Source organism: Lipotes vexillifer, unplaced genomic scaffold (genome assembly GCF_000442215.2).
Source record: "Lipotes vexillifer unplaced genomic scaffold, Lipotes_vexillifer_v1.1 scaffold639, whole genome shotgun sequence".
NCBI lineage: Eukaryota > Metazoa > Chordata > Mammalia > Artiodactyla > Lipotidae > Lipotes > Lipotes vexillifer.
Genome location: NW_006786377.1, coordinates 1,316,041 through 1,343,578, shown reverse-complemented (window position 1 = coordinate 1,343,578; position 27,538 = coordinate 1,316,041). Strand labels below are relative to the sequence as shown.

At 40.8% G+C, this 27,538-nt stretch overlaps 1 protein-coding gene and 1 pseudogene across 1 annotated transcript in view; one reads left to right on the top strand and one right to left on the bottom strand.

Moving 5' to 3' along the window:
• SYNE1 (spectrin repeat containing nuclear envelope protein 1) overlaps positions 1–16,351 on the bottom strand; it is a 385,453-nt gene extending 369,102 nt beyond the window's left edge. Inside the window, exon 1 of the mRNA XM_007458743.1 lies at positions 16,292–16,351. The gene's annotated coding sequence lies outside the window, so the exon portion shown is untranslated. The remainder of the gene's footprint in view (positions 1–16,291) is intronic.
• On the top strand, positions 3,455–20,901 carry LOC103075650 (importin-9 pseudogene; annotated as a pseudogene).
• The last annotated feature ends 6,637 nt before the right edge of the window (positions 20,902–27,538 follow it).

The window sequence follows — 27,538 nt, the reverse complement described above, 5'->3', positions numbered from 1 at the left end:
AGGGTCCTACTCTGGTCCGGCTGTCTAGGAAGAGCTGCTGGCCTGGAAGAGGGAGGGAACCTGCGCAGCAGAGGTGGGGAGGCGGGTGAATTGGATGAAGCTGGTTAAAAAGTACAAACTTCCAGTTATAAGATAAACAAGTACTAGGGATTTAATGTACAACACGATAAATACCAGTAACACTGCTGTTTGTTATATATGAAAGTTCAGAGAGTAAATCCGAAGAGTTCTCACAAGGAAAAAATTTTTTTTCTATTTGTCTAATTTTGTAGCCATAGGAGATGAGGGATGTTCACTAAACTTATCGTGGCCATTATTTCATGATGTGTGTAAGTCAAATCATCATGCTGTACATCTTCAACTTACACAGTGCTATATGTCAATTGTCTCTATAAAACTGGAAGAAAATAAATAAGTGAAAAAACTACATAGAAATGAAAATGTTGGTGCATAAAGTAAATATGACAAAGTAGTCACTATTATAGACTACATATGTAGTCTAGATGGAGTCTAGACTCCAATATGTACTAGATGTTTGTGGCTTAGATATTTATACATTATATATAATTTAGTAGGTGTTTTAATAGAAATGAAAGGAAGAAGCAAAGAAGGAGAATGGAAAGGGTAGGAAAGAATGAATGAGACATTGTTGAACATCTCAATGCTATGGGGTTGTACATGTCACCTCACTCAATATTCATAACCACCACATAGGGGGGTACCACCCCCTCTTTAAAAGCAAGGAGTCTGAATCTCACAGAGGTCAAACCATTGGCCTAGATCACACCCCTTCTAAGTGACTAGGTTTGAGCCCAGGTTTATTATACTTTGAGCCACCTTGTTAGAAAGCTTAGTATAAAATTATAGGTATTAGCATTTTTTTCTGAATAATACACAAACCTATAAATGTGATTTTTATTTAACATCAATATGAAAAGTATTAACTGATCAGCTAAGGTGCCTGCCACTCTACTAGGAACAAAATATTTATTAACAAAAAGCCACTTTTATATGAATGGATATAAGAAAGACTAAAAATAATAGTAGGATATAAGAAAGATTAAAAAGTAATGATAGAAGCACATGTATATAAATATACATTGGAATAGACACGAATCATCCCAGCTCACACCATGTCCCCCTGTGGTCATGTCTGTGCTACACCCTCATCTTTTGTTAACCGAGTGACCTGAGCTGGGCCCATCACATTCTCTACTTGGATCTAGAAGATGGCTGGAGCCAGCTTCACATGGCAATGTTGTCACATGGCAATGACCTAAGGACAAGTGACATCAGGTCCTGCTGCTGAGACCCCAAGAGCCAGTCTCCCTGCCTGGGTTAGGCAGTGTGTCAGGGGTCCCCAAGACATTCCTTAGCTTGATGACTCTCAAGATGGACTCAGGGGACCTAGAAAAGCTGCTATACTCATGGTTACAGCTTATTACAGTGAAGGGACACATTAAAATCAGCAAAGGGAAAAGGCACACAGAACAAAGTCCAGGAGGAACCAAATGAGAGCTTCCAGTGCTGAGTAACTGGTTCCCCTCCAGTGGGTGTGCACAGGGACATGCTGACTTTCCCCAGCAACGGTGTAAAGTGTTGCCAGCAAGGAGAGCATACCTGAACCTTGATGCTGGGTTTTTATCTGGAGTCTGTCATGTAGGCATGTGGCACCTGCCTAACTGACCTCAGCTACTCAGTCTTGTCTTACCCTGTCCCTATCCCCAGCAAAAACAGGTGTTCACCTTACAACTCATTAAGATAAATTGATTTTATCAAGTAGTATAGCATGGCCCCAGGCCTCAGGCATACAAAACACCCCTATCAGGCAGAATATTCCAAGTGCCCAGAGGTTATCTCCCAGAAGCCAGTCAAGGACCATTCTCAAAGGCAAGTCTTTATTTGGAATGTGCAGGGTTTGAGCAACCCAGGCCTGCTGAGTTAACCCTTTTCTGCCCAGTCAGCATTTCCTTCCATACCCTGAGGTGCTCTGTAGCTTTTTACTAGATCTCACTTCTTAGTTAAATCATTTAAAATCAATTTCATTCACTTGCAACAAAATAAAGCACAACTGACATGTATGCCTCTTTTGTTATTACTTTGTAAACACTCTCTTGAACTTAACAATGTACATTTCAGTGCCCTCTCACTCCCTGATGCGATTCACATAAGCCACCAAAAATAAATGCAGGTGTTTTTTTTTAAACATCTTTATTGGAGTATAATTGCTTTACAATGTTGTGTTAGTTTCTGCTTTATAATGAAGTGAATCAGCTATACGTATACATATATCCCCGTATCTCCTCCCTCTTGCGTCTCCCTCCCACCCTCCCTATCCCACCCCTCTAGGTGGTCACAAAACACCAAGCTGATCTCCCTGTGCTATGCACCTGCTTCCCACTAGCTATCTATTTTACATCTGGTAGTGTATATATGTCCATGCCACTCTCTCACTTCGTCCCAGCTTACCTTTCCCCCTCTCCGTGTCCTCAAGTCCATTCTCTACATCTGCATCTTTATTCCTGTCCTAATAAATGCATTCTTTATTGATGCCAGTGTGCATTTTCAGCGGAAACTGACTGTATTTAATATGAGAAGATGTTTTATAAACTGTTGATCAATTGATACTGGTAAATGAAGAAGGTAGAAACAGTTGAGTATTATTGATAAACAAACATGAAAGAAAGAAAGAAAGAAAAAGAAAGAGAAGGAAAAAGGAAGGAAGAGAAGGAGGGAGGGCGGGAGGGAGGGAGGAAAGAAAAAAAAGGAAGAAAGAAAGTCATTTTGCATGGACAAGTGTATGCCTATATATCCAAAATTATAAAATGTTAATGTACTAAAATTATTTTTAGCATTTTTAACTTTGCATTAATAGGGCAAGCACATGCACATCAATTAAGGAGAAAGAAGCTTTGGGTGTTTGATCAAAATCAGTGATGTGGAAAAATACAAAGCTACCTTGAAACATTACCAGCATATCATGGCTCCATCAGCAGGTATCTACACATCTGCAAGAATCTTAGAGCCCCTTAGTGATAAATATCACAGGGCTATCAAGGAGCTCTGCAGCATGAAGGGTTTAGTCCTCAGCAAAGGAAAGGGCTGAATCACCCATCTCATTCCAGGACCAACCCAGGTCCTCACTTACCATCATCACTTTTAGTTGCACAGCTACTGGGCAGTCTTTTACTAAGTGCTTTTCCCTCTTGGGGAAAGAGCTCTGAAAACATTGTATAATACAAAAATTATAGCATTTTACTTTAAATTACTAAATACATATCCTCGGGTTTAAAATTTGTGATTGCTGGATACCTAGTGATACCAGTAAAACTGAACTGGAAAAGACCTAAAGAAAGCACAGATAATGCTTTTCTTTACTTGAGACATACACATGGTCATGCACAGTCAGTCTTGCTGAAAATGATGCAAAATCATGGCCTGACATATTCCCCAGATGGCCTCCTGTGCAGTATATAAAGAGGTCTCAACGCGGAGCCTGGACCTCAAGGCGTATTCCGGGCACCTTGAAACCTGTGTGCACACAATGGCCCCTCATTTCTCAAGCCAGACCAACCACTCCCGCCTCCGGTTTCCAGGTTTCAGGTGGGAGCTATTTCACAGGCTGAGAGACAGGGTATGGGGGAACATCCCATCCCAGGACCAGCCTAGAGTGTTCGCATGCTCTTCCAGTTATCTGATGGGCAGGAACAGCAAGCTAAACAACAGGAACCAAGAGGAGAGTGGGAAGGGAAGAGAGGTTGACCAGCAGACACGGAGCAAGCTACCCCCCAATGGTTGGCAAGGAGCCCGCCACACTAAACTGTCTAAAAATGCCAAAGCAGCTGGACTAGGTCTGTAAAATCATCATCATAACCACTGACAGGAGCCAGATAAAGTTAATTCAACTTCTGGGCTTCCCTGGTGGTGCAGTGGTTGAGAGTCCGCCTGCCGATGCAGGGGACACGGGTTTGAGCCCTGGTCTGGGAACATCCCACAGGCCATGGAGCGGCTGGGCCCGTGAGCCATGGCTGCTGAGCCTGGCACGACTGGAGCCTGTGCTCCACAAGAAGAGAGGCCGCGATAGTGAGGGGCCCGCGCACCGCGATGAAGAGTGGCCCCCGCTTGCCACAACTAGAGAAAGCCCTCGCACAGAAACGAAGACGCAACACAGCAAAAATAAATAAATAAATAAACCAGCTCCTTGTACGGTCCAGCCCTACCTCAAAAAAAAAAAAAAAAAAAAACTTAATTCAACTTCTAAAAGGTTCTGTCATCTTATCCAGAAAATCTAATTAGACATTTTACCAGTATTTCCAGAAACAAGGCAAAGTAGTTTTTTTTTTTTAATTTTATGTATGATATGTTTCCCCTTCACTCCCTTTATAAAAGCATTGTGATGATTTTCCACCTCCGCTTGGCAAAAGTGAGAAGACAGTTCCCATTCTTTTCTGTTTCCTATGACAGATTGCATAAGCATTGCCATTTCCTTAATTATTTAATTCAATTCGGAATAAATATCCCAAAGGCAATAACTGCCCTCCAGCCCAACTTTAAATCTGCCTGAAAAACTGCTCTTAACAACTTTCACATGTAATGATTTTTTTTTTTTCCACTATGTAGTTTAAAAGAAGCACACTCCTCAAGTTATTTGTTTTATTCAGGACAAAGCTGGGGTTATCCCTTACTCTTCTCTTTTACTGATACTCCACAGCTGATCTGTCAACAAATCTTGTTGGCTTTATTTTCAAAATTCACCTAGAATCCAGCCATTTTTCACCACCTCCGCTGCTATGACCTTGGTCCAAGCCGGCCATCTCTCCCCTGGATGACTCAGCAATCTCCTACCTTATCTTCCTCCTTCGGCCCATGTCCCTCTTCAGTCTATTCTCAACAGAACAGCTTATTTTCCTTCTCCTCTGTCCATCTCCTCCATTGGGATATAAACACCATAATGCAGGGGTTACTTTTCCTGTTCTGTTCACTGCTACATTCTAGAATCTTGCCAAGCATACAGACAACATTTAAAAATATTTATTGAATGGATGTACGACTAGACAAAATACATTTCTAAAAGAAGGAAATTTGGGCTTCCCTGGTGGCGCAGTGGTTGGGAGTCCGCCTGCCGATGCAGGGGACACGAGTTCGTGCCCCGGTCCGGGAAAGATCCCACATGCCGCGGAGCGGCTGTGCCCGTGAGCCATGGCCGCTGAGCCTGCGCTCCGCAACAGGAGAGGCCACAGCAGTGAGAGGCCCGCGGACCCCAAGAAAAAAAAAAAAAAAAAAAAAAGAAGGAACTTTGACAAATATTGTCAAAAATTTTATTAAACCGCATGGACATTGCTATAGCTACGTCTTTGTTACTAATAAATTAATACATCCTATTAATAAATTAAATGCCATTCATTTTGAAATGATGATTTTCTTTGTAATCTTTTAGTTGCATATTTGGAAAAAACTAATTTATTGTTATGCTTGAGATTATCAAACTAGTTTTAGAAAATCAATTAAAGAATGGTTTCTGGGGTGTATTATTACATTTACTTTTTCCTCTTTGCCTCCTTATCTCCTCATCTTAGTTCATGAATAGTCCCACCAAAGTGTGTACAAGGAAACAGATGGGCTCAAATTTCAATTTCGAAAGCGTTTCCATGTTACCTTTTAGCACCATTGGTGGAAAGACAACTGAAGAATAAAAACAGCCACCAAAGTGATATTTTATGACTGTGAAGATGTCAAAGTCATTATTAGTTTAAATTATTTAAAAACAAACATGGAAAATCAAAAGTGTTCCTTTCAAAGGAGTATATGAATCTGACTTGGTCTTAAAACAAAATGTGCTCTTAATAGAGCACATTTGGGTTGAATCATGTGCTCCTCCCCCAAGATACATGGAAGTTTTCATCCCGGTACCTCAGGATGTGATCTTATTTGGAAACAGGGTCTTTAGAGAAGTAAAGTTTAAATGAGGTCATGGTGGAGGGGTGGTGGGGTGGAGAGGGGGTCCTAATCCAATACGACCAGTGTCCTTACATGAAGGGGAAATTTGGACACAGTCTCAGACAGGCGCAGAGGCAGGGATTGGACTAATGCAGCTGCAAACCAAGGAACCTCAGGTACTCCAGGCCTCCAACTGAGGCTAGGAAGAGGCAAAGAAGGATTCTGCCCAGAATCTCAGAGGGAAGCATGGCTGCCTAGTCTCAAGGACTGTGAGATAATAAATTTCTCATTTTATGGCACCCAGTATATCGTACTTTGTAATGGCAGCCCTAGCAAACTAATACAGAATGTAAATAATGTTCAACGGTACTTTTTTTTCCGTTCATCTAAAAAGTGAGGAGATGCTTATATTATGCCTGAGGTCATCCAAAAGTCGGTATTCAAAATGTTCAGTGCCTATACTTAATGGCCCCTTAGATCTAAGGCTGGCAGATGGAGAAAGGGCTGTTTATTGCAAATTGAAAGAGAAGCTCCATTTATAGAAACACTAAACAATGGCTATCTCTGACCTATTTTTTTCCCAAAGGACTTAATGCCAAATCATATATTTATTTCAAAGTCAAATATCATAAAGACTGAATCAAAGGTATTTAAATATAACTCTATTCCATTTGACAAATTTAGAGAAAATGTGAAACTATAATTATTTGATAACAGAGTATAACCGATGTTTAATGTTAAGATTACTTATATTATCTTTTTCTAATTAAAAATAAAATTTTAGGGGAAAGATTTTTGGAAAACACGTCTTTAATCTGTCCCCTTTGGGGGTCAAGGTGACACTGTACAATAGCCTATGGATCTTATATAAAGTTTAGGAATTTGCTAAGAAATACATTTTTAAATGTGAAAGAACTAATGTTATTTTTAACTGCCAATTTAAGAAAAATATTCTTCCTAACATAAATTCTTCTGCTTAGAAATACAGACTATTCTGATAGACCTAAAAAACCTGCAGTCAGTAGGTGGGAATCCCCTCAAATTCAAATCCACCCAACTCTGTCTTCCTCTCTCCCCCATCCCAAACTTAGGCACATCCATACCCATCCTTCCTATTCCCACTCTGGCCTCAGAGATTGGGAGCTGTCTCTCCTCTGGTAAAAACCTCCACCCATCCTCTTGATTTTCTCCCCACCCTGCCTCTTTAGGAGTCTTGTATCTTAAAATAAGCTTGTTTTCCTTCATTTTCACCCTATCCCTCTCTACCAGTTCTTGATCACTCCCTTCCATAGACACACACTTAAGACCACTCTTTATTGAAACAGCTCTTACCAGATCCCATGTTCTGCTTTAGCTAATACTCTATCTCCTTAACATGTAATATACACTCAGGGCCTAACATCCTCACCTCTCATTTACTTACCAGTTTGCTAGAGTTGGGTTTCTGCCACGACTTGGCCACTCCCAGTGATGGCTAATGACTTCTAATTGCCAAATGAAATGTGTCATCTCTACTAAGTCATTTCCCTCTGTGTAACTGAACCTATTAGCTTTCCCCCAAAGTCTCTTGTATTCTCTGTCTCCGTGAATGATCCTAATCATTTGTTCAAGGCAGAAATCTAGAAGTCATTCTTTTTTTTTTTGCAGTACGCGGGCCTCTCACTGTTGTGGCCTCTCCCGTTGTGGAGCACAGGCTCCGGATGCGCAGACTCAGCGGCCATGGCTCACGGGCCCAGCCGCTCCGCGGCACATGGGATCTTCCCAGACCGGGGCACGAACCCGTGTCCCCTGCATCGGCAGGTGGACTCTCAACCACTGCGCCACCAGGGAAGCCCTAGAAGTCATTCTTGATTCCTTCTCCCCCAGCTTCCAAATGATGACTCAGTTGTATCGGGTCCACCCCTACCCATTTTTCAATCTATCCACTTTTGTCCATTCCCCCACCACTACTTTAGTCCAAAGGATCCTCACCTCTTATCTGAGTTATTGCAAGTTCACTCCACCTCCAATTTTACTGGTTCCTGCTCTAATTTATGTGAGAGGGGTGTGGGGGGAAAATGAGAGGCGGGGGAGGGAGAGAGAGATGAGAGAGAGAGAGGTTGAGAGAGGGGTTGAGCCCAGAGTGACCATTTCATTTTCCTCAGATTCTTTAACGTCTCCGGTGCCCATAACACAACATCTAAACCCTTTTAATGTCTGACCTTTGATCGATTCTCAGTTTCATCTGTTGCCAACACATTCCTGGAACCCACATTTTCAGGTATTCTGAGCTTCACTTCCTTTACTGTGCCAGGCTCTTTCTTACCTCTCAACTTTTGAAAACATTAGTTCCTTCACCTACCCAATCCCAAGACATTTCTCTGGCTCCAGCTTAAATGTTTCTTCCTCTGAAAACCTATTCCGATGCCCTCCTTCATGTTACTTGTATGGTTGGCTGCGCTTGCCCTGTGCTCCCTGACACCCTGTATTTCTCTGCTCGTGGAATTTACCATACACACGTCTCTGTAATTGCTGTCTCTTCTGCTGGCCTGTCAGTTTCATAATGGCATGGACTATATCTGTTTTTGTTCACCACTGTATCCACAACCCCTAGCACATAATAAATAGGTGCTTGAAAAATATTTGCTACATGAATAGCTAAATAAACGAAAGAAGCATGGTGTATATAACAAAATGGTTAGTGCCCAAACTTTGGAGTCCTGGGATTGAAATCTGGTTTTCCACGTACCTGTTATATGACCTTGAGCTTATTAATTAACTCTAAGCTTCAGTTTCACAATCTATAAAATGGTGAAAATACTACTTATATTTGATTGTTGTGTTATTTAAATAAAAGATAAAGTTGCTAAGGCACAGTAATCGGCACATGATGAGTTCAGTAAACAGCAGCCCTGCAATTTAAAAACCTAGTTAGCAATGAGTGATGACAGCCAGCACTGCATCAGGACCTAACTTTGAAAAACTCTTACTTGGATCAATATTGGGCTAATTTAAAAACAAATACTCCACCTTCTTTCACTGACAAAGCAAACAGAATAGAAAGAGGCAGGTTTCTTCTTAAAAAGGAAGAAAATTATAGGGTCCACGTTTCAGTATGAAGCCCTCTTCCTGAAAGGAATTATCAGATATATGAAATAAACAGAACCCATTGATTTTTGTTGATGTTATACTACATTATATCGACAATTTATGATTTGCAATGTTTTGCATAATTTCAGAAGCGTGAAGACTTCAACTTGACAACAAAGCAAATATTCTTTTAAAACTGATAATTATATTCACAAATTTGAGTAATCTACAGAAAATTCTCGGGGTTTTTTTTCCTATTTTTAATATAAATTTTTGTTTTAAGAAAAGCGTATTTTTTGAAAACAGATTGCTCTCTTATTTGCACCCAATGTCTCCATACTACTGTCAAAATATTTATAAAGAATTGTTACAATAAAATGTCATCAGTAAAAGACTTTGTTTTATTTAATTAGCAGTAAATCGTTTTCTTATTTGCAACTAAGCAAAGCAGTCTACAACAAAAATGAAAATTTCCCATTAAAAACCCTCCCCAAATTTATCTCCACAAAGCATCTTTTGCACATCTCCCAATGCACCCAACATTGAATGATCTTAGGACAGAAGATCAATTTTTTTTTGCTTCTCAATTCAACATCCCAGCTCTGTAAACCTGCTGCAACTTATTATTAAAGCTATTTTTGGAAACAGTCAATTTCCAAAGAAGATTTTTGAGAAAACAGGTATAATTTTTTTCTTCCAGTTTTATTCATATAATTGACGTATAAAGCTTTCTTTCTAAATAAGGTGTTAATTTTTTTAGTTTGCTTAAAATCTTTAAAGAAGGCATTGCAGTAGCAAGACATAATCACAGAATTTAGAATGAGATGGTTTATCACTCTAGTTTAAATCCACAAAAATTCCCATGACTTGTGCAATAGCTCCCAGACAACTGAGATCCGGCAAAATATTTACAACTTGCATTCTAGAAGAGAGTCGAAACTCTTTTTTTCCTGCCAGTTTAGCACCTTCTCCTTTCTTGTTCTCAGAGATAAATAACTTGGCATGTTATACAGCATAAGTAACAGGTGAATTAAGACTAGTATCTGATCACCAGTATAAAAATATTTTTGACATGGGTCACTTCCTTGCCTTTATTGGTAGATGTCAAGAGAAAATTGTAGGAAACACACACACACATACACACACAACCAAGGAATAAAATGCATTTTAATTATTTTGAAGGATTTGGTTATTAGATATCTGAAGCCATTCCAAAGCACAGCACTATGTACAATAGGAACTGAAACACAAACAAACATTTGATATGAAAGAGGAGACAAGCTCATTACTTAACATCATTCTTGGACTGAGGTTTGGAAGGAATTCTCATGTGCTTCAAGCCAGACCTCAGGATGAACCTGTGGCCTGTTATGGACTGAATGTTTGTGTGTCCCCCCGCCCAAATCTATATGTTGAAGCCTTAACCCCCAATGTGATGGTATTTGGAAGTGGAGCCTTTGGGAGGTAACTGGGTGTAAATGAGGTCATAAATTCCTCACAATGGAATTAGCATCCTATAAGAAGAGGAAGAAAAGAGAGTTCTTTCTCTCTCTGCCATGTAAGGACTGAAATCAGTTGACACATTGATCTTGAACTTCCCAGCCTCCAGAATTTCAAGAAATAAATGTTCCTTGTTTAAGCCACATAGTCTATGGTATTTTGTTACAGCAGCCCAAGCTGACCAATACTGGGTCTAAGTTGGTTGCATATTTACTGGGCAAAATAGATAAACATAAACAATACACCAAACCAGACTCAATCTGACCCAACAAATTACAGAACACCAGGTCCTTTCAAAGCTGACAGCAATTATGGTTCCATCCTTGGAGCAGACTGTTGTTATAGGACAAACCATTGGCTTTGGTTTTTTAATAAGCAAGAAAGAAGAGGAAAAGTTGGCTCAAGAATCTCCGGAGAGGGGCTTCCCCGGTGGCGCAGTGGTTAAGAATCTGCCTGTCAATGAAGGGGACACGGGTTCAAGCCCTGGTCCAGGAAGATCCCACATGCCGCAGAGCAACTAAGCCCATGCGCCACAACTACCGGGCCTGCTCTCTAGAGCCCGCGAGTCACAACTACTGAAGCCCGCGCGCCTAGAGCCCATGCTCCACAACAGGAGAAGTCACCGCAATGAGAAGCCTGCACACCGCAACGAAGAGTAGCCCCCGCTCGCCTCAACTAGAGAAAGCCCGCGCCCAGCAACGAAGACCCAACACAGCCAAAAATAAATAAATTAATTTAAAAAAAAAAAAAAAAGAATCTCTGGAGGATAAGGAAAGACCTTGAAGCAGATCAAGTTGCTTCTCTGTGGATTATTTATCTAGTAAGAAACATTTTGATTCTAAGTATGGCTTTGGGCCTGCTCTATGACTGAAAACCAGGGGCCAGGGGAGATATCCATGTGTTGTTAAAAGGTAAAGAAGAGCTGAAGACCAAAAATCTAAGAAGCTGTTTTCACGAGAGACTTAGTGAGATTCTGGGCGTAATATATGCTTCTGTGGAGCCCAGGTGATTAAGGTAGGGGTGTGTGTGTGTGTGTCTGTGCAGGTGCTTGCTGTCTGTGCCTGGGGTGCTAAGTGATGGGCACACTCTATCATCACACAATGACTTTGGGAGCAAGCCTTCTCACAGAGACAGCAGGAAAAGTGACACAGTGTCCTTGTCCAGAGGCCAGATAAAAGATATGAACCTGACCTTGCTTCTGTTGTAAGTAAGGTATTATCATTCTCAGAAGTAAGTCAGCACACTGCAATGGGGAGGGAAGTGTGTGCTTCCATTTAAATTTGGGCGTATATGTAAATGTGATCTCAAGGAGACTGTGAAGCCTAGGATGTACAGGTTGCATATGTTTTTATAGAGAAAGTGTACAGATAGAAATAGAGATGGGAATGGGGATAAAGATAGGGATGGAGAGATTGAGATACACATGGAAAGGGAGTTGGGTGGCGGTGTGATGGAGAAGGAGATGGGATGGGAGAGATAGAGGTGATACAGGAATGGAAGCAGGGTGAGAGGGAGAATGAGAGAGAAATAGGGCTGGAATAGGAAACTCAAATAGGGATAAAGGCAAGCAAAGGATGGGTACAAGAGAGAGGGAAGAGTAGGGAATCATGGAACCAGCTGCTGCGACAGTCACAGACATGAACATCCACTCTTTAGCTATCCTAAAACTCTCAACTGTCAAAGCAGGGTAATGTGGTCAGATTTTATTTTAAAAATGTTTTTAAGGAAAATGTTTTCCAATGAAGTTGCAGGCTACATTTGGTAAGATACTACGATGTCAGTATCAGTAAGTTCCGGATAACAAGCATAGGTATCACTGTTTCAGTTTTCAAGGCCCAAGAAAGAAAAAACAGCAAGTACAGAGGGGAGAACAAAAGAACAACAACAACAAAATCTCTATTGCAGTAAGGTTACAATGGAGCAGTTGCAGAGGTAATAATTTTCTGGGTCTTTTGAAACGATACTATCGATGCAAAAATGTGTAAAGTAGGGAAGCCGTGTGGACCTCAGATTCACGTCTGCATTAAAATCTCAGCAGCACCAATGGCCAGGAGTATGAAGAAGTACGCTGCAAAATGACCTGAGTTACGCACTTAGCACAGTGCCAGACATTAATCGTTATTTTTTCCCCATGTGATTGATATTTTTCTTACTCTAACAAAATAAGAAAAGATAAAGAATCTTTGCTGTTGCTGTTTCGTTAAGGCCCTCTGCATGGTACTCGGCGCTGTGCTTAGCGCTATTAGGATTTACAAAGAACTCCAAGAGTTAGCACATGCCTCGAAGACTTTACAATGTTGTTGGGAAGGTGAGATATGAAACAGTATAAAATCATTTAAGACATACTGGCGGAGGGTGGGGATAAACTGGGTGATTGGGATTGACATATACACACTATTATATATAGAATAGATAATTAATAAGCACAGGGAACTCTACTCAATACTCTGTTATGATCTATATGGGAAAAGAATCTTCAAAAAAGTGTATATATGTATATGTATAACTGATTCACTTTGCTGTACAGCAGAAACTAACACAACATTGTAAATCAACTACATTCCAAAAAAAAAAAAAAAGAATGCAGTGGTAAATCCAAATGCAATGACTCAAAAGTAAAAAAAAAAAGCAATTTCTTTCTCATTAAAAAAAAACCAAAAAACTAGGGACTGCCCTGGTGGTCCAGTGGTTAAGAATCCACCTTCCAATGTAGGGGACATGGGTTCAGTCCCTGGCCTGGAAACTAAGATCCCACATGCTGTGGGGCAACTAAGCTCACACGCCACAACAAAGAGCTCACAAGCCACAACAAAGAGCCCGCGCTGCAATGGAAGATCCCGCATGCAGCAACAAAGATCCCGCGTGCCACAACTAAGACCCGACGCAGCCAAATAAATAAATAAATAAAATACTTAAAAAAAAAAAAAAAAAGAAACTAGCTATCTTCTACTAGCATAGGCAAATACTCATAGACCCACAGACCACACATACACAAAATACATGAAATCTCTAATCTCTAGCATATTTTTAAATTAAAATACTCTCAGCACATTAAAAAAAAAAAGACATGCTGAACCTTTCCACCTGTGCTGCAGGTTCTGGAGAAGTGCTGAGATTCTGATTCTACCAAACCTGAGGCAGGAACAGCAGAGAAGGCAGGGGGATGGCGCTGGGGAAGGAGTGCAGGGGAAACCGCTAACATTCTGGAGCCTTTGCTCAGTGTTTCACATGTGGTCAGAAATGACTTCATGAATGAGAGAGGTATGTGCTACACATTAAGGGTAGGACTTAGATATTTAGACGGGAAATAGCAGGAGTGAGGTCACAAAGCAGGACTAAAATAAAAAGAACATAAAAGGGTACACACTGGTAGAGCCCCTTCCAATACCCAGTTATCACATAAATATGTAAAGTAACTTGATAAAATGGTGATAAAAACAGATTAGAAAACAAATTCTTGGCATATAATCCTTCCACAAAGTCCCTTTGTATACTGTGTGCCATGGCACACATTCCAATTTTAGCTTCTTTTTAAGAATTCAGAACACAGATAAGTGTGTCCCAGGAATTCTGCTTTAAAATCTTCTGCAAAGATATTCAACCCTATTAAAAAATATAAAAATAACTATAAACTATTTTTACCAGTTGGGAAATACTGTTAAAGAGGATGAATAGTATAAGGAAATGGGCATTCTCATAAGCTCTTGGTATATATTTAAGTTATAAACATGTATACTTGTGGACTACCTACCCACTTCTAGAAATTTATCCTAAGAAAAATAATCACACAAATGTACAGATATATATGCCCAAGGACTTTCACTGTGACATTTTATATAATATTAACCAACTGGAAACTAATTATATAACCACTGATAGACAACTGGCTAATTATGATTTATAATTTATAAAGAATTTTATTATATTTGTAATGACAAAGTATTATTCAGCCATTAAAATGATTATGTGGCTCTGTATCTAATCACATGGGAAGATGTGCAGATGTGCTGAGTGAATAGAGGCATACAGAATAAGTAAAAAAGTGAATACAGAATACGTGGTCTATAACCGCTTATGTGAAATTGTGTATGCCAGCATGTAGAAAAATGGTGATCAATATGTCAGTGATGGTTATTCCAGGACTGTGGAATTTAAGGTGATTTTTACTTTCATTAAACTTTCTAAGAAGTTTATTATCAAAATGATTTACAATTAGCACGTAACCTTTTTATGATATGAAAAAACAATAACTCTATTTTCATTTTGGAAAAAAAAGAACTGTCCTCAAATGATGAGAATTCTGGAGTATAAGTAGTGGCTGGGGCCAGATGGCACCAGCCAAAGCTTGAGAAAATGAGCCCCAAGGGCATTCAATTTCTTGTCACAGGGCAGATGCTGGGTGCAGCCACTGGGCCAGAAAATTCCCATTTTACCAAGTGGCTTTTGGAGAGATTATAGGAAAGATAATCCCATTTTATCCTGTATCTAGACACATTATTCTTTTTTTTTTTAAGCTTTTTTTTTTTTTTTTTCAGGCTGCGTTGGGTCTTCGTTGCTTCGTGGGCTTTCTCTAGTTGCAGCGAGCGGGGTCTACTCTTCGTTGCGGTGCGCAGGCTTCTCACTGGGGTGGCTTCTCTTGTTGTGGAGCACGGGCTCTAGGTGCGCGGGCTTCAGTAGTGGCAGCACGCAGGCTCAGTAGTTGTGGTACACGGGCTCTAGAGCGCAGGCTCAGTAGTTGTGGTGCACGGGCTTAGTTGCTCCACGGCATGTGGGATTTTCCCGGACCAGGGATCGAACCCGTGTCCCCTGCATTGGCAGGCGAATTCTCAACCACTGTGCCACGAGGGAAGCCCTAGACATTAATCTAGTCTTCTGTTTTTGCTGGATTTTGAGCTTCCCAAGGCCTGGGAAAGTGTCTTACTAGCTTTTTTCCTGTCTCCAAAGCCTATCATAGACACACACAGTAAGCAGTCAATTTGTACAATGGGACTGAAATAAGTTGCCATGCTTTGTTTGCTTCTGAACTATGAAAAGAGGCTTTGGAGGAGTCCCCAATCAAAAACTGCTCGTAGGATTATGCCTTGCACACTTTAGGCACTGCTCTCGGCAAAGATCATCTAACTGAATGCAGACAATTGTCCTGTCACCTGCGTTTATTTTTACAAATGCAATGTTTTTTGGTTCACATATTTTTTCACCAGCATTACAAGAGATTAATTTTTTTGTAATGTAGTTACATGGAAATTTGTTTTATATTAGTATTTATGTTCAAAGTCATTACAGTGTATGGATACCCAGTCACCTGATACAATCTAAGGTCAGTATGGATAATCTCAGACTGATTAGCCTTTGTAGTGTCCTGCCACGATGGTTACTCTTCTATAAGAGCACCTGAGAGGGGAGCCCAGACACCATCTCCTTAGATAAAATTCGTTGCTCAGAGCAGACTACTCATTGCTTTTTTCTGCTCCAAATAGAAACAAACACAAACAAAACTCCAGCATGAATTCTCCTTCTGATATGACACACATCAGTACAGAAGAAACAACTGAATGAAATATTTCATCAAGATTCATGGAATTGACATGAAGTAACTGCTTTCAACTCTGGTTATCTGTTAATTTTCTTTGAAAAAATGTTAGCAGATGCCACAGTTAAACTGATAGGTGCCAACATTACTGACTAGTTATAGTGACAAGAGCCACAGCAGCATGACTTTAAACTGCGTTTAATGATGTATTGGTTCAAACAAAGTTAACAAAGAACTCTGGGTAGTTTCCTTTACCTTGGCCAGATGAGAGTTGATCCATTTTGTAAAAGTACGTTTTTGTACTATCTCTTGCTCATCTAGAAGAAAAAAAATTATCTGGTTAGATAACATGTCATGAAGTTGTATCATGAAAAAAATTCATACTTACACAACTCTAGAAATGATTATTATATTATTTTATCTTATAATTCATTTTACCAATTATTGTCTTGAAGGAAGAGCCAGTAAAACTTCAAATATATTAGGCAAGTCAATTATTTATTTAAAAATTATCAGCAAGTGCTTTAAAATTTGCAATATGTTAGCCCTGTGTTTATCTTCATTCATTTATTGAAAGTTCACTGAATAATTAAACCTCAATAAATCTGTTTTTTAAAAAGTTCACTTGAGACCAACTAAGTGCCAAGTTTTACGCGTGGTGCAAAGGGATGCAGAGAGATGAAGAGGACACAGTCTCTACCATGATAGATATATCTAAAGGTAAATATCTAGAAGACAACATAGGCAGTACGCTCTTTGACATCGGTCTTAGTAATACACATCAAACTAAAAAGCTTTTGCACAGTAAAGGAAACTATCAGCAAAATGAAAAGGCTGCCTACTGAATGGGAGTAGATATTTGCAAAAGATGTACCTGATAAGAGGTTAATATCCAAAATATACAAAGAACTCACGTAACTCAACATCAAAAAAATAACAACCCAATTGAAAAATGGGCAGAGGATCTGAATAGACATTTTTCCAAAGATGACATGCACATGGCCAACAGGTACATGAAAAGATGCTCAGCATCACTGATCATCAGGGAAATGCAAATCAAACCACAATGAGATATATCTCACACTTATTAGATGGCTATTATCAAAAAGACAACAAGTAACAAGCGCTGGAGAAAATAACAAGGATGTAGAGAAAAGGAAACCCTTATGCACTACTGGAGGGAATGTAAACTGGTGCACCAACTGTGGAAAACAATACAGAGATTCCTCAAAAAATTTAAAAATAGAACTACCATATGATCCAGCAACTCCACTCCGGGGTATTTAGAAAACAGAAACACTAATTAGAAAAGATATATGCATCCCTATGTTCACTGCAGCGTTATTTACAATAGCCAAGAAGATATGGAAGCAATCTAAGTGCTCATCAACAGATCAATGGATAAAGAACAAAGAACATGATGTGGTGTGTGTGTGTGTGTATATATATATATATATATATATATATATGTATATATATGTATATGAAATGGAATATTACTCAGCCATTAAAAAAACAAGTGAAAGCTTGCCATTTGCAACAACATGGATGGACCTAGAGGGTATTATGCTAAGTGAAATCAGTCAGAAAGAAAAAGACAAATACTGTATGATTTCACTTATATGTGAAATCCAAAAAAAACAAACAAAAAAAAGAACAAACATAAAAAAGAGAAACAGAGTCATAGATACAGAGAACAAACAGGCAGTTGCTGGGAGGGTTTGAGGGAAGGAGAGAAGTAGGTGAGGGAGATTAAGAGGTACAAACTTCCAGTTACAAAATGAGTCACAGGTATTAAATGTACAGTTTGGGGACTATAGTTAATAACTATGTAATACCTTTGTAGGGTGACAGATGGCAACTAGTCTTATGGTGATCATTTTGAAATGCATAGAAACAGTGGATCACTGTGTTGTGTAACAGGAACTAACACAGTGTTTAGGTCAATTACACTTCAAAACCAGACAAAGTCACAGAAAAAGAGATCAGACTTATGGTTAGCAGAGGTGGGATGTGGGGAGGGGGAACTGGATGAAGCTGGTCAAAAGGTGCGAACTTCCAGTTACAAGAGAAATAAGTGTTAGGGATTTAATATACATGATAAATACAATCAACGCTGCTGTGTGTTATATATGAAAATGGTTAAGAGAGTAAATCCTTAGAGTTCTCAACACAAGGAAAACAATTTTTTTCTATTTCTTTAACTTTGTGTCTACAGAGATGAGGGATGTTCACTAAACTGTGATAGTCATTTCATGATTATGTAAGTCAAATCATTATGCTGTACACCTTAAACTTATACAGTGCTGCATGTCAATTATGCCTCAATAAAACTGTAAGAAAAAAAGTAGCGAAGTCAAAAAATTATAATAAAGGTAAATATTTAGAGGTGGAGAGAGACAAGAAAGGGCACATGTGCAGTGGAGGGTTATAGAGTAATGCAACAAGACAGAGGCATTACAGGAATTTCACCAGATGAGTAGTGTAGTGAACACACCATAATAGGGGAACCTCCCCAAATTCCCACCTCCTGGAGTCCACACTTTTGTGTGGGCAACTATAACCAGAACTTGTGAATTGCTTCTAATCAACAGAACATAGCAATGGTGATGTGATGCCACACCCATGAACATGTTACTTTATGTAAGATTCCTTCTGAGCTGACTGGAGTGACAGATTCTCCTGCTGACTTAAAGAAGCAAACAGCCAAACTGTGAACAGTCCATGGAGAGGGCCCCAGAGCAGAGAACTGCAGGCTGCCTCTGGAAGTTGGGGTGCAGCCTTCAGCCGAGAGCCAGGAGGAAGCTCTGTCATACACAAGGAAATGAATTCTGCTAACAACCTGAATGAGTGCAAAAGTGGATTCTTCCCTCATTCAGCCTCCGGATGAGAATGCCGCCCAGCTGACACCTTGATTGTGGACTTGTGAGACCCTGAGCACAGGGCACAGGTAGCTGCATGGACTCTTGATCCACAAATGTTTGGAGATAATAAACGAACACTGTTTTAAACTGCTAAGTTTGGTAATTTATTATGCAATAAGGTAAAACTAATATACAAAGAAAAAAACGTTGGCTTCAGGAAGGCTTTATTTTTTTAATATGTATCTTTATTGTAGTATAATTGCTTTACCTTGTTGTGTTAGTTTCTGCTGTACAACAAAGTGAATCAGCTCTATGTATGCATATATCCCCATATCCCCTCCCTCTTGTGTCTCCCTCCCACCCTCCCTATCCCAACCCTCTAGGTGGTCACAAAGCACCGAGCTGATCTCCCTGTGCTATACAGCAGCTTCCCACTAGCTAGCTATTTTACATTTGGTAGTGTATATATGTCAGTGTTACTCTCCCACTTCGTCCCAGCTTCCCCTTCCCCCACTGTGTCCTCAAGTCCATTCTCTACATCTGCATCTTTATTCCTGCCCTGCCACTAGGTTCATCAGTACGGTGTTTTTAGATTCCGTATATGTGCGTTAGCATATGGTATTTTTCTCTTTCTGACTTACTTCACTCTGTATGACAGACTCTAGGTCCATCCACCTCATTACAAATACCTCAATTTCATTCCTTTTTTATGGCTGAGTAATATTCCATTGTATATATATGTGCCACATCTTCTTTATCCATTCATCTGTTGTTGGACATTTAGGATGTTTCCATGACCTGCCTATTGTAAATGGTGCTGCAATGAACATTGTGGTATATGTATGTTTTTGAATTATGGTTTTCTCAGGGTATGCCCAGGAGTGGGATTGCTGGGTCGTATGGTAGTTCTACTTTTAGTTTTTTAAGGAACCTCCATACTGTTCTCCATAGTGGCTGTATCAATTTACATTCCCACCAACAGTGCAGGAGGGTTCCCTTTTCTCCACACCCTCTCCAGCATGTATTGTTTGTAGATTTTGTGATGATAGCCATGTTGACCGGTGTGAGGTGCCAGCTCACTGTGGTTTGATTTGCATGGCTACAGCAGGCTGTGATGTGTGATGCAGGTGGTGAGCCAGCTCCTGGGCCCCCCGCACCTCCGAGTTCACCACCGCCTTCGCGGGCCGCCTCGTGTCCACCCTCATCTCTAAGGCGGGGTGGGAGCCAGAGGAGAGCCGGGACCAGATGTTCCATGCCATCCGCAGCTGGACACAGCAGGCAGAGACGCTCAGCAGTCTGCAGTCCCTGATCGTGTTGTTCGCCCAGCTGGTGCACACTCAGCTGGAGGCCCTCCTAGAGTTCCTGTGCAGCCTCCTGGGGCCCAGAGGCAAGCCCGCCCTGGAGTTCGCGATGGCCGAGTGGACCAGCTGGCAGCACCTACGGGCAGTACGAGGGCAAAGCCAGCTCTGTGGCGCTGTGTAAGCTGCTCCAGCACGGCATCCACGCAGATGACAAGCGGCTACAGGACATCCACGTGAAGGGGGCGGAGATCTACGGCCTGGATGAGGGCACCCGCACCCGCTCCAAGTCGGCCAAGAACGCTGAGCGCTGGACCAACTTTCCTCTGCTGGTCAAGACCCTGAAGCTGATGATCAACAAGCTGTCCAACGTCATGGAGGCCAAGGCCGCCCGCCAGGCCGCCCTGCAGAGTGAAGCCAAGATGACTCCAGTGACATGTGGGAGGAACAGGAGGAGGACGATGACGAGGAGGACGGCTTAACCCTTGTCTGATGTTCTCGCCACACGTAAATACGTAGAGCGTTACTACAGGGACAATGCGGAACACGACCCTGACTCCCTGAAGGACCCTCTCTAACAGACGGATCTGCAGGCGCACCTCACACGCTTTCTCTGCCAGTTTGCTCACAGCAGTGCTACCTGGTGTTCTCAGGCCACCTCAACAATCATGACAGGCAGGTTCTGCAGACCACGGGCATTTGAAAAGGGCCTCCTCCGGCCTGCCACACACCGTTTTGCAACAAAGTGAGCAGAAGGAAAGAAATCATAAAGGTCAGAGCAGAAATAAATGAAAAAGAAGGAAGGCAACAACAGCAAAGATCAATAAAAGCAAAAGCTGGTTCTCTGAGAAGACAAACAAAATTGATCAACCATTAGCCAGACTCATCAAGAAGAAAAGGGAGAAGTCTCAAGTCAACAGAATTAGAAATGAAAAAGAAGTAACAACTGACACCGTAGAAACACAAAGGATCATGAGACACTACTACAAGCAACTCTATGCCAATAAAACGGACAACCTGGAAGAAATGGACACATTCTTAGAAAAGTATAACCTGCCAAGAGTGAACCAGGAAGAAATAGAAAATATGAACAGACCAATCACAAGCCCTGAAAGTGAGACTGTGATGAAAGATCTTCCAACAAACAAAAGCCCAGATGGCTTCACAGGCGAATTCTATCAGTTAGAGAAGAGCTAACACCTCTCCTTCTCAAACTCTTCCAAATTATAGCAGAGGGAGGAACACCCCCAAACTCATTCTACGAGGCCACCATCACGCTGATACCAAAACCAGACAATGATGTCACAAAGAAAGAAAACTACAGGCCAATATCACTGATGAACATAGATGCAAAAATCCTCAACAAAATACTAGCAAACAGAATCCAAGAGCACACTGAAAGGATCATACACCGTGATCAAGTGGGGTTTATCCCAGGAATGAAGGACTTAATTAGAGATATAAAGAGATGAAGGCCAGAGAGAGGGGCCAATGGAACACCTTTCAAGGAAAGGGTGAATTCTGCTCTTTCCACCAACATCTACTGTGTGTCAACTGTTGGCTGTAAACTAGATGTTGTGAGGATCAGAGATGAACAAGATATCATTTCAATTCCTCACCCTTTGAAAGGTAATGCTCAAAGAAACATAATTTCAGCTTTCTAAAAAAGGACCTTTTGGCTACAGTCTTAAACATTAAGTTCTAGAGAGGGAGAGCTGGAGCTGAGCTCTCCTGAGCTTTGGCTCAGAATCCTGGACTGCCTACTAGAATATAAGCCCCATGAGGACAGTAACTTGGTTTCCAATGCCTACAAATGTTACAGATAAATCCTGTTGAATGAATAAATGAATAAAATAAACAATAAAGCCTTTAAATTTAGAGAAAATTTGGATATATCCATAAAATTTAAAGAACGCCACTATTTCTAATGCACATTAAACATGCACATTTTTTTTGTTGCGGTACACGGGCCTCTCACTGTTGTGGCCTCTCCCGTTGCGGAGCACAGGCTCCGGACGCGCAGGCTCAGCGGCCATGGCTCACGGACCCAGCCACTCCGCGGCATGTGGGATCTTCCCGGACCGGGGCACGAACCCATGTCCCCCGCATTGGCAGGCGGACTCTCAACCACTGCGCCACCAGGGAAGCCCCTAAACACGCACTTTTAACTTTCAAGTAACGACCAGAAACGAACCCAGGTGGCCTTGGGATCAGATGGGGAAGGAGGCTGAAGGACACAAAGAAGACTGTTAGCAGAGGCTGAAAGAACACTGAGGAAACTGCTAGCTGGGACTGGAAGGAGAGCTACACATATTTTATGCGTTATGTATTCTGTCATTGGTAGTAACTTGAACTTTTGCAACTGGCTAGGGAGATTTCCCTGCAGAAAGCTGTCAACTGGCTTCTTTCAGCTGCACATTTTAAGGTACTGGAAGAAAGGGAGATGAACCAAAGAAGGAACTCTTTAGTTTGCAAACAGAATTTAGAGGAAACATAGGAGACCTTTGATATGGCGCATCAGAAAAAATAATGGCTTGTCATTGTCAGTCTCTCCTGGAAGAAGGTTTGCAAAGTAAAAAATAGCTTCAGGACAACAATCAATCAAGACTGTGACTGTAAGAACCATTGTTAAGAACTCAGAAAGATTTAAGGTGGTGTTTGTTTGTTTGTTTAATTAATTAATTAATTAATTTTTTTTTTTTTTTTCAGTGTTTGGTTGACGTGCTCAGCCAGACAAACCATCTTCTAAGAATCTTAAGGGCACTGCCCACTGCAGCCTCACATGTGCTCCAAAGTTTATTTCAGACTTTGGGTTTGCGGGGCGGGGGGGGCACAGAATGAACTCCAAGCAGATTTTTGGGAAGCCAACAAATCTGTTAAGCCAAAATGCCACCGGTCTGCACTAAAGGGACAGGACAGTTCAAAATGAAGAGAAGACTTTGGAACCACAGCTTTATATGGCTAAGAAAACTATCAGCCACAAACACGAGCCACTTCTTATCAAAAAGACAGGGAATGACCCTTGCCCTTGAATTAAAGGAGGGGCCACGGGTAACTGGCTGGACTTCAGAATGACTTCAGAACACGACTGCCAAATCCTTTCCATTCTTCCCTTCTCCGGACAGAAGTATCCATTGCAATGGTCCTTCCCCGTCTCATCACTGCATGTTGGATGAATGGGGAGCAGCAACTTCTCTTTTTAGTTTCCAGGTCTGGGGACTGACAGAAATTACACCCCAGGGGCCTCCTCTGTATCTGGACCAGATGCAGATCACACGAGACTGGAGTTGAAGCTTGATAACATAATTGGATGAGACTTTTGATGTCTTGAGAGGGGATGAGTGTATTTTGATGTAGAAAGAATATAAAGCACAGTGATCGGAGGACAGATATTAAATTACGGACAAAAACTCCTCCAGTCCCAGCAGGGATTCTCCTTTGCAATGTGACTTTGCCCTTCCTCGCCTCAAGGGCAGAACTGATTTCCCCTCTCCTTGAATTTGATCTTGCACTGTATTTGCTTTGATCAATAATGCAGCAGAAATGACTATATCATCAGCTCCTAGGCCTTAAGAGCTCTTACAGTTTCTATTTTAGCTGTCTTGGATCCCTGTCCTAAATTCACCAAGCAAGGAAAGCAGTCTCTGTTGGAGGAGGGTCCATGTGGAGAAGAAATGAGATGCCCTGTCCAATAGCCAGAACCAACTGCCAAACACGTGGGTGAGGTTGTCTTGAACCTTCTAGTTTGGCCAACCCTGCAGATGAACACAAACCAGGTGAAGCCAGCAAACTGAGACTCATCTAAGGCTTCAGAGTTGATGCATCTGTTACTCCTCCCTCCCACATCCCCATACATACCTGATTACAAATTCCTCCAGGAAAAGAGCATTTTCCCCATCACTGTATCCTTAGAAATGAACCCATTGCCTGCAACACTGCCTTATGTATGTGTTCCTCAGAAAACCATCCATGTTTAACTATGAACTAACCAGCCAACCCACAGGTTATGAGAAATGATGAATTATAATTGTTTTAGCTACAAAGTTTTGAAGTGGTTTGTTACACAGCAAAGGCTAACTAAACAAAGGCATTTACTTGTGTGACAGATACACAAGTGCGCGTGTGTGCGTGCGTGCACGCACACACACACACACACACACACACACCTCCTTCACTCTGTCTTCTATAAAAGAAATACTCTAGGCTTGCTTGATTGGGTCTACCTTCCAGGTCTTTGGTGTTCTGATCAGATGAGCAATGGAGAGAAAAGTGGCAAGGAACAAGGGCATGTGAAGTTACTCTGCACAAGTTCAGCACAGACTAATGGGAGAGGACAGAGAAGGAGCGGAGGCAAGAAGATTAAGAGCCAGTGGAAGAGTGAGATTGAGGAAAAAGATGAGAAAAGGGAATTTTTAAGGATTTTTGCCTGTATTGAGTGCTCTAATCACTGCTTCAATTTTTTTCAAGCACACGTCAGTAAAGACAGTGCTCCTAAGATTTTCGGAAGTGGAGTTGTATTTCTTTTGTATGTAAACCAGTGACTGGATAAAAAGAGCCCAGTTTCATTAAAGTTACTAGTGTAAAATTTAGTACCATCTCACTTTAAATCTAAGGCACAAGGGATGAGAAGAATATAATTATCTCAGTTCCTAAATTAGAAAGTTCTCAACCTCAACCCAATTGACAGTTTGGGCAGGATAATTATTTGTTATGAGAGGCTGTCCCATGCATTATAGGACATTTAGCAGCATCCCTTGCCTTTACTCATGAGCTGCCAGTTTGAAAGTGGCAGCTTTGACATTAAAGTCAAAGTCTGTCTGCCTTCAGAGTCTCTCTTAGACTTGACCTGGGTACTTGGCAATGTACTTGGATCACAGGCTTGGAGCACCTTGGATGTTTTCCTCTTTCTGTGGCTCTTTAAGATGTGCCATTATGACTATCAAAACTGTCTCCAGACATTGTCAAAACTCTGCTGGGGAAGAATCATCCCAGTTGAGAATGAACTATGTCCTTTGTATCTATGTGTAACAATGGGAATGAAGTGGTGTGAACTTTTAAAAATTTTATGGACGTATAGACACTACCAAACGTACGGAAGATAGCTAGTGGGAAGCAGCCGCATAGCACAGGGAGACCAGCTCGGTGCTTTGTGACCGCCTAGAGGGGTGGGCTAGGGAAGGTCGGAGGGAGGGAGACGCAAGAGGGAAGAGATTTAGGAACATATGTATATGTATAACTGACTCACTTTGTTATAAAGCAGAAACTAACACACCATTGTAAAGCAATTATACTCCAATAAAGATGTAAAAAAAAAATTTATATCTGTTTCAGATATTGAATTATTATTGCCCAATTAACTACTCCAAAACATCACTATCATATTGGGTTATTCCCACTGTTTGTATATTTATTTAGACAAAAATTTACCCTAGATATATTTATTTAAGAAGTGTCAAAATGCAGTAAGTCAAGGACATTTGCTGAAAGATGACATGATTTTTCCAATATGAATAAAATATCCTATGATGTCTGAGATACTGTCATTTAAATCTGGAAAATTTGGTCTTACGTGATAGGGAGTGGGTGGGAGGGGAGAGGGTGTGTAAATCCTGTTAACGTGTTTGGTTTATTTAACTATCCTAAACCTTCTAAAAATTTTTTTTTTTCCGGAAACGTATAAAACAGAACAAAACAAAAGGTAGTCTTTCAGCTTCAGTTGGCTATTGTTAGTTAAAAATATAGTCTGAACCATTCATTGTAACATTTTAATTTTATCACTGTTAGGCAAGGAAAAGCAAATAGCATATGTCAGTCAGCAAATTACAAGAAAATTTAAATATTTAGAGAATTTTCATATATTTGTTTGGGAGGCAGTTAAATATGGGTGGTTTTCTAAGGACACATAGATCAGACAAGGTTCCAGGCAGTGGGTTAATCTCTTGGGAAACAATGATGGAGGAAATGCTTTCTTACCATGAGGAATTTTAATTAGGTATGTATGGGGGTGTGGGAGAGAGAAGGTAATGCATACATCAGCCTTGAACCTTTAAATAGGCCTCAATTTCATACATTTTTAGTAAAAATCATTTGGTGAAAATAAAAACTCACCTAAATTGAGAAGAGCCTGTTTATAATCTTTCTTTACCCCACTTAATGTTAAAATTCATACTTTTCTTTGCAGAAATAGTAATGTCTCTGATTACAAAGACACAGTCTCTGATTGGGGGTGATACATACTACGTGGCAGGCCCGCCATATTACATTTCTAAAGTCCAAACGATCCTGAATTTGAAAACAAAGCTTAGACTTCTGCATAAAGGACTGTGTGTACAATATAGAAAAACAATGATAGACATGTGCCCTACAGAGGAGTAATAATCATAATAAAGAGAAGATAAGCATACGTATAATGAGAGTGAAAGTAGCAGAGTTCATTATGGCCATTCATACGGTGGCTTCCTGCAATATCTTCTAGCTCTAAATAAAGACAATAAATTTGAATAGTTTCTCCAGAACTTTGGTAGTTTTTTTCTATCACTTTTTTCTTTCTCTATTTGTGGGTATAAACATTGCAAAAGAAAATAATCACATGGTGAATTCATAAAAACACCTTATATTTTTACAACACTTGAATTCACTCTCGTTTCCGTGTCTACTTCTCATTTGATTCACACAAGTAGCCTGGCTGAGCAGACAGAGGAGGTGTCATTAGCCCAGATGGAAATAAGGAAATGAAGCATGGTGGGCTTAAGAAATATGCCAGAAATCTAGAAACTGAAATGAAGTCTAGGAAGTTACAGAACCATGGCCAGAATTCAGGAAGTCTTACTCCTATTCTAATTTTGATCCATTCTCTGACTGTTTGATTCATGTATTTAATAAACGTCATTATGCCCCTCCTGTATGCCAGCACCCACTTCTGACCAGCTAGGGATGCAATTGGAGAGGATGGGTGTGGTTTCTTACAGTCCAATAGGGAAGACAGGAATCAAAAAGAAGCACATCACAGCCCAAGTTCTGTGTATGCAGCACAAAGTAAAAACAGTGGCATGGCATATGTGAGAGGATTAAAAAAAAAAGAAAAAGAAAAAGACCACAGTGGAGGAAATTAAAGGCAACATGATTGTGGAAAAAAAATAAAAGTCCCTACAGTTTGCAAGGATGGGAACTAATGAGAAAATTCTGCTTCTATAGCTAAACTTTTTCCTAATAAGTTACATAAAAAGGCAAATGATAGGGCTTCCCTGGCGGCGCAGTGGTAGGGAGTCCGCCTGCCGATGCAGGGGACACGGGTTCGTGCCCCGGTCCGGGAAGATCCCACGTGCCGCGGAGTGGGCGGG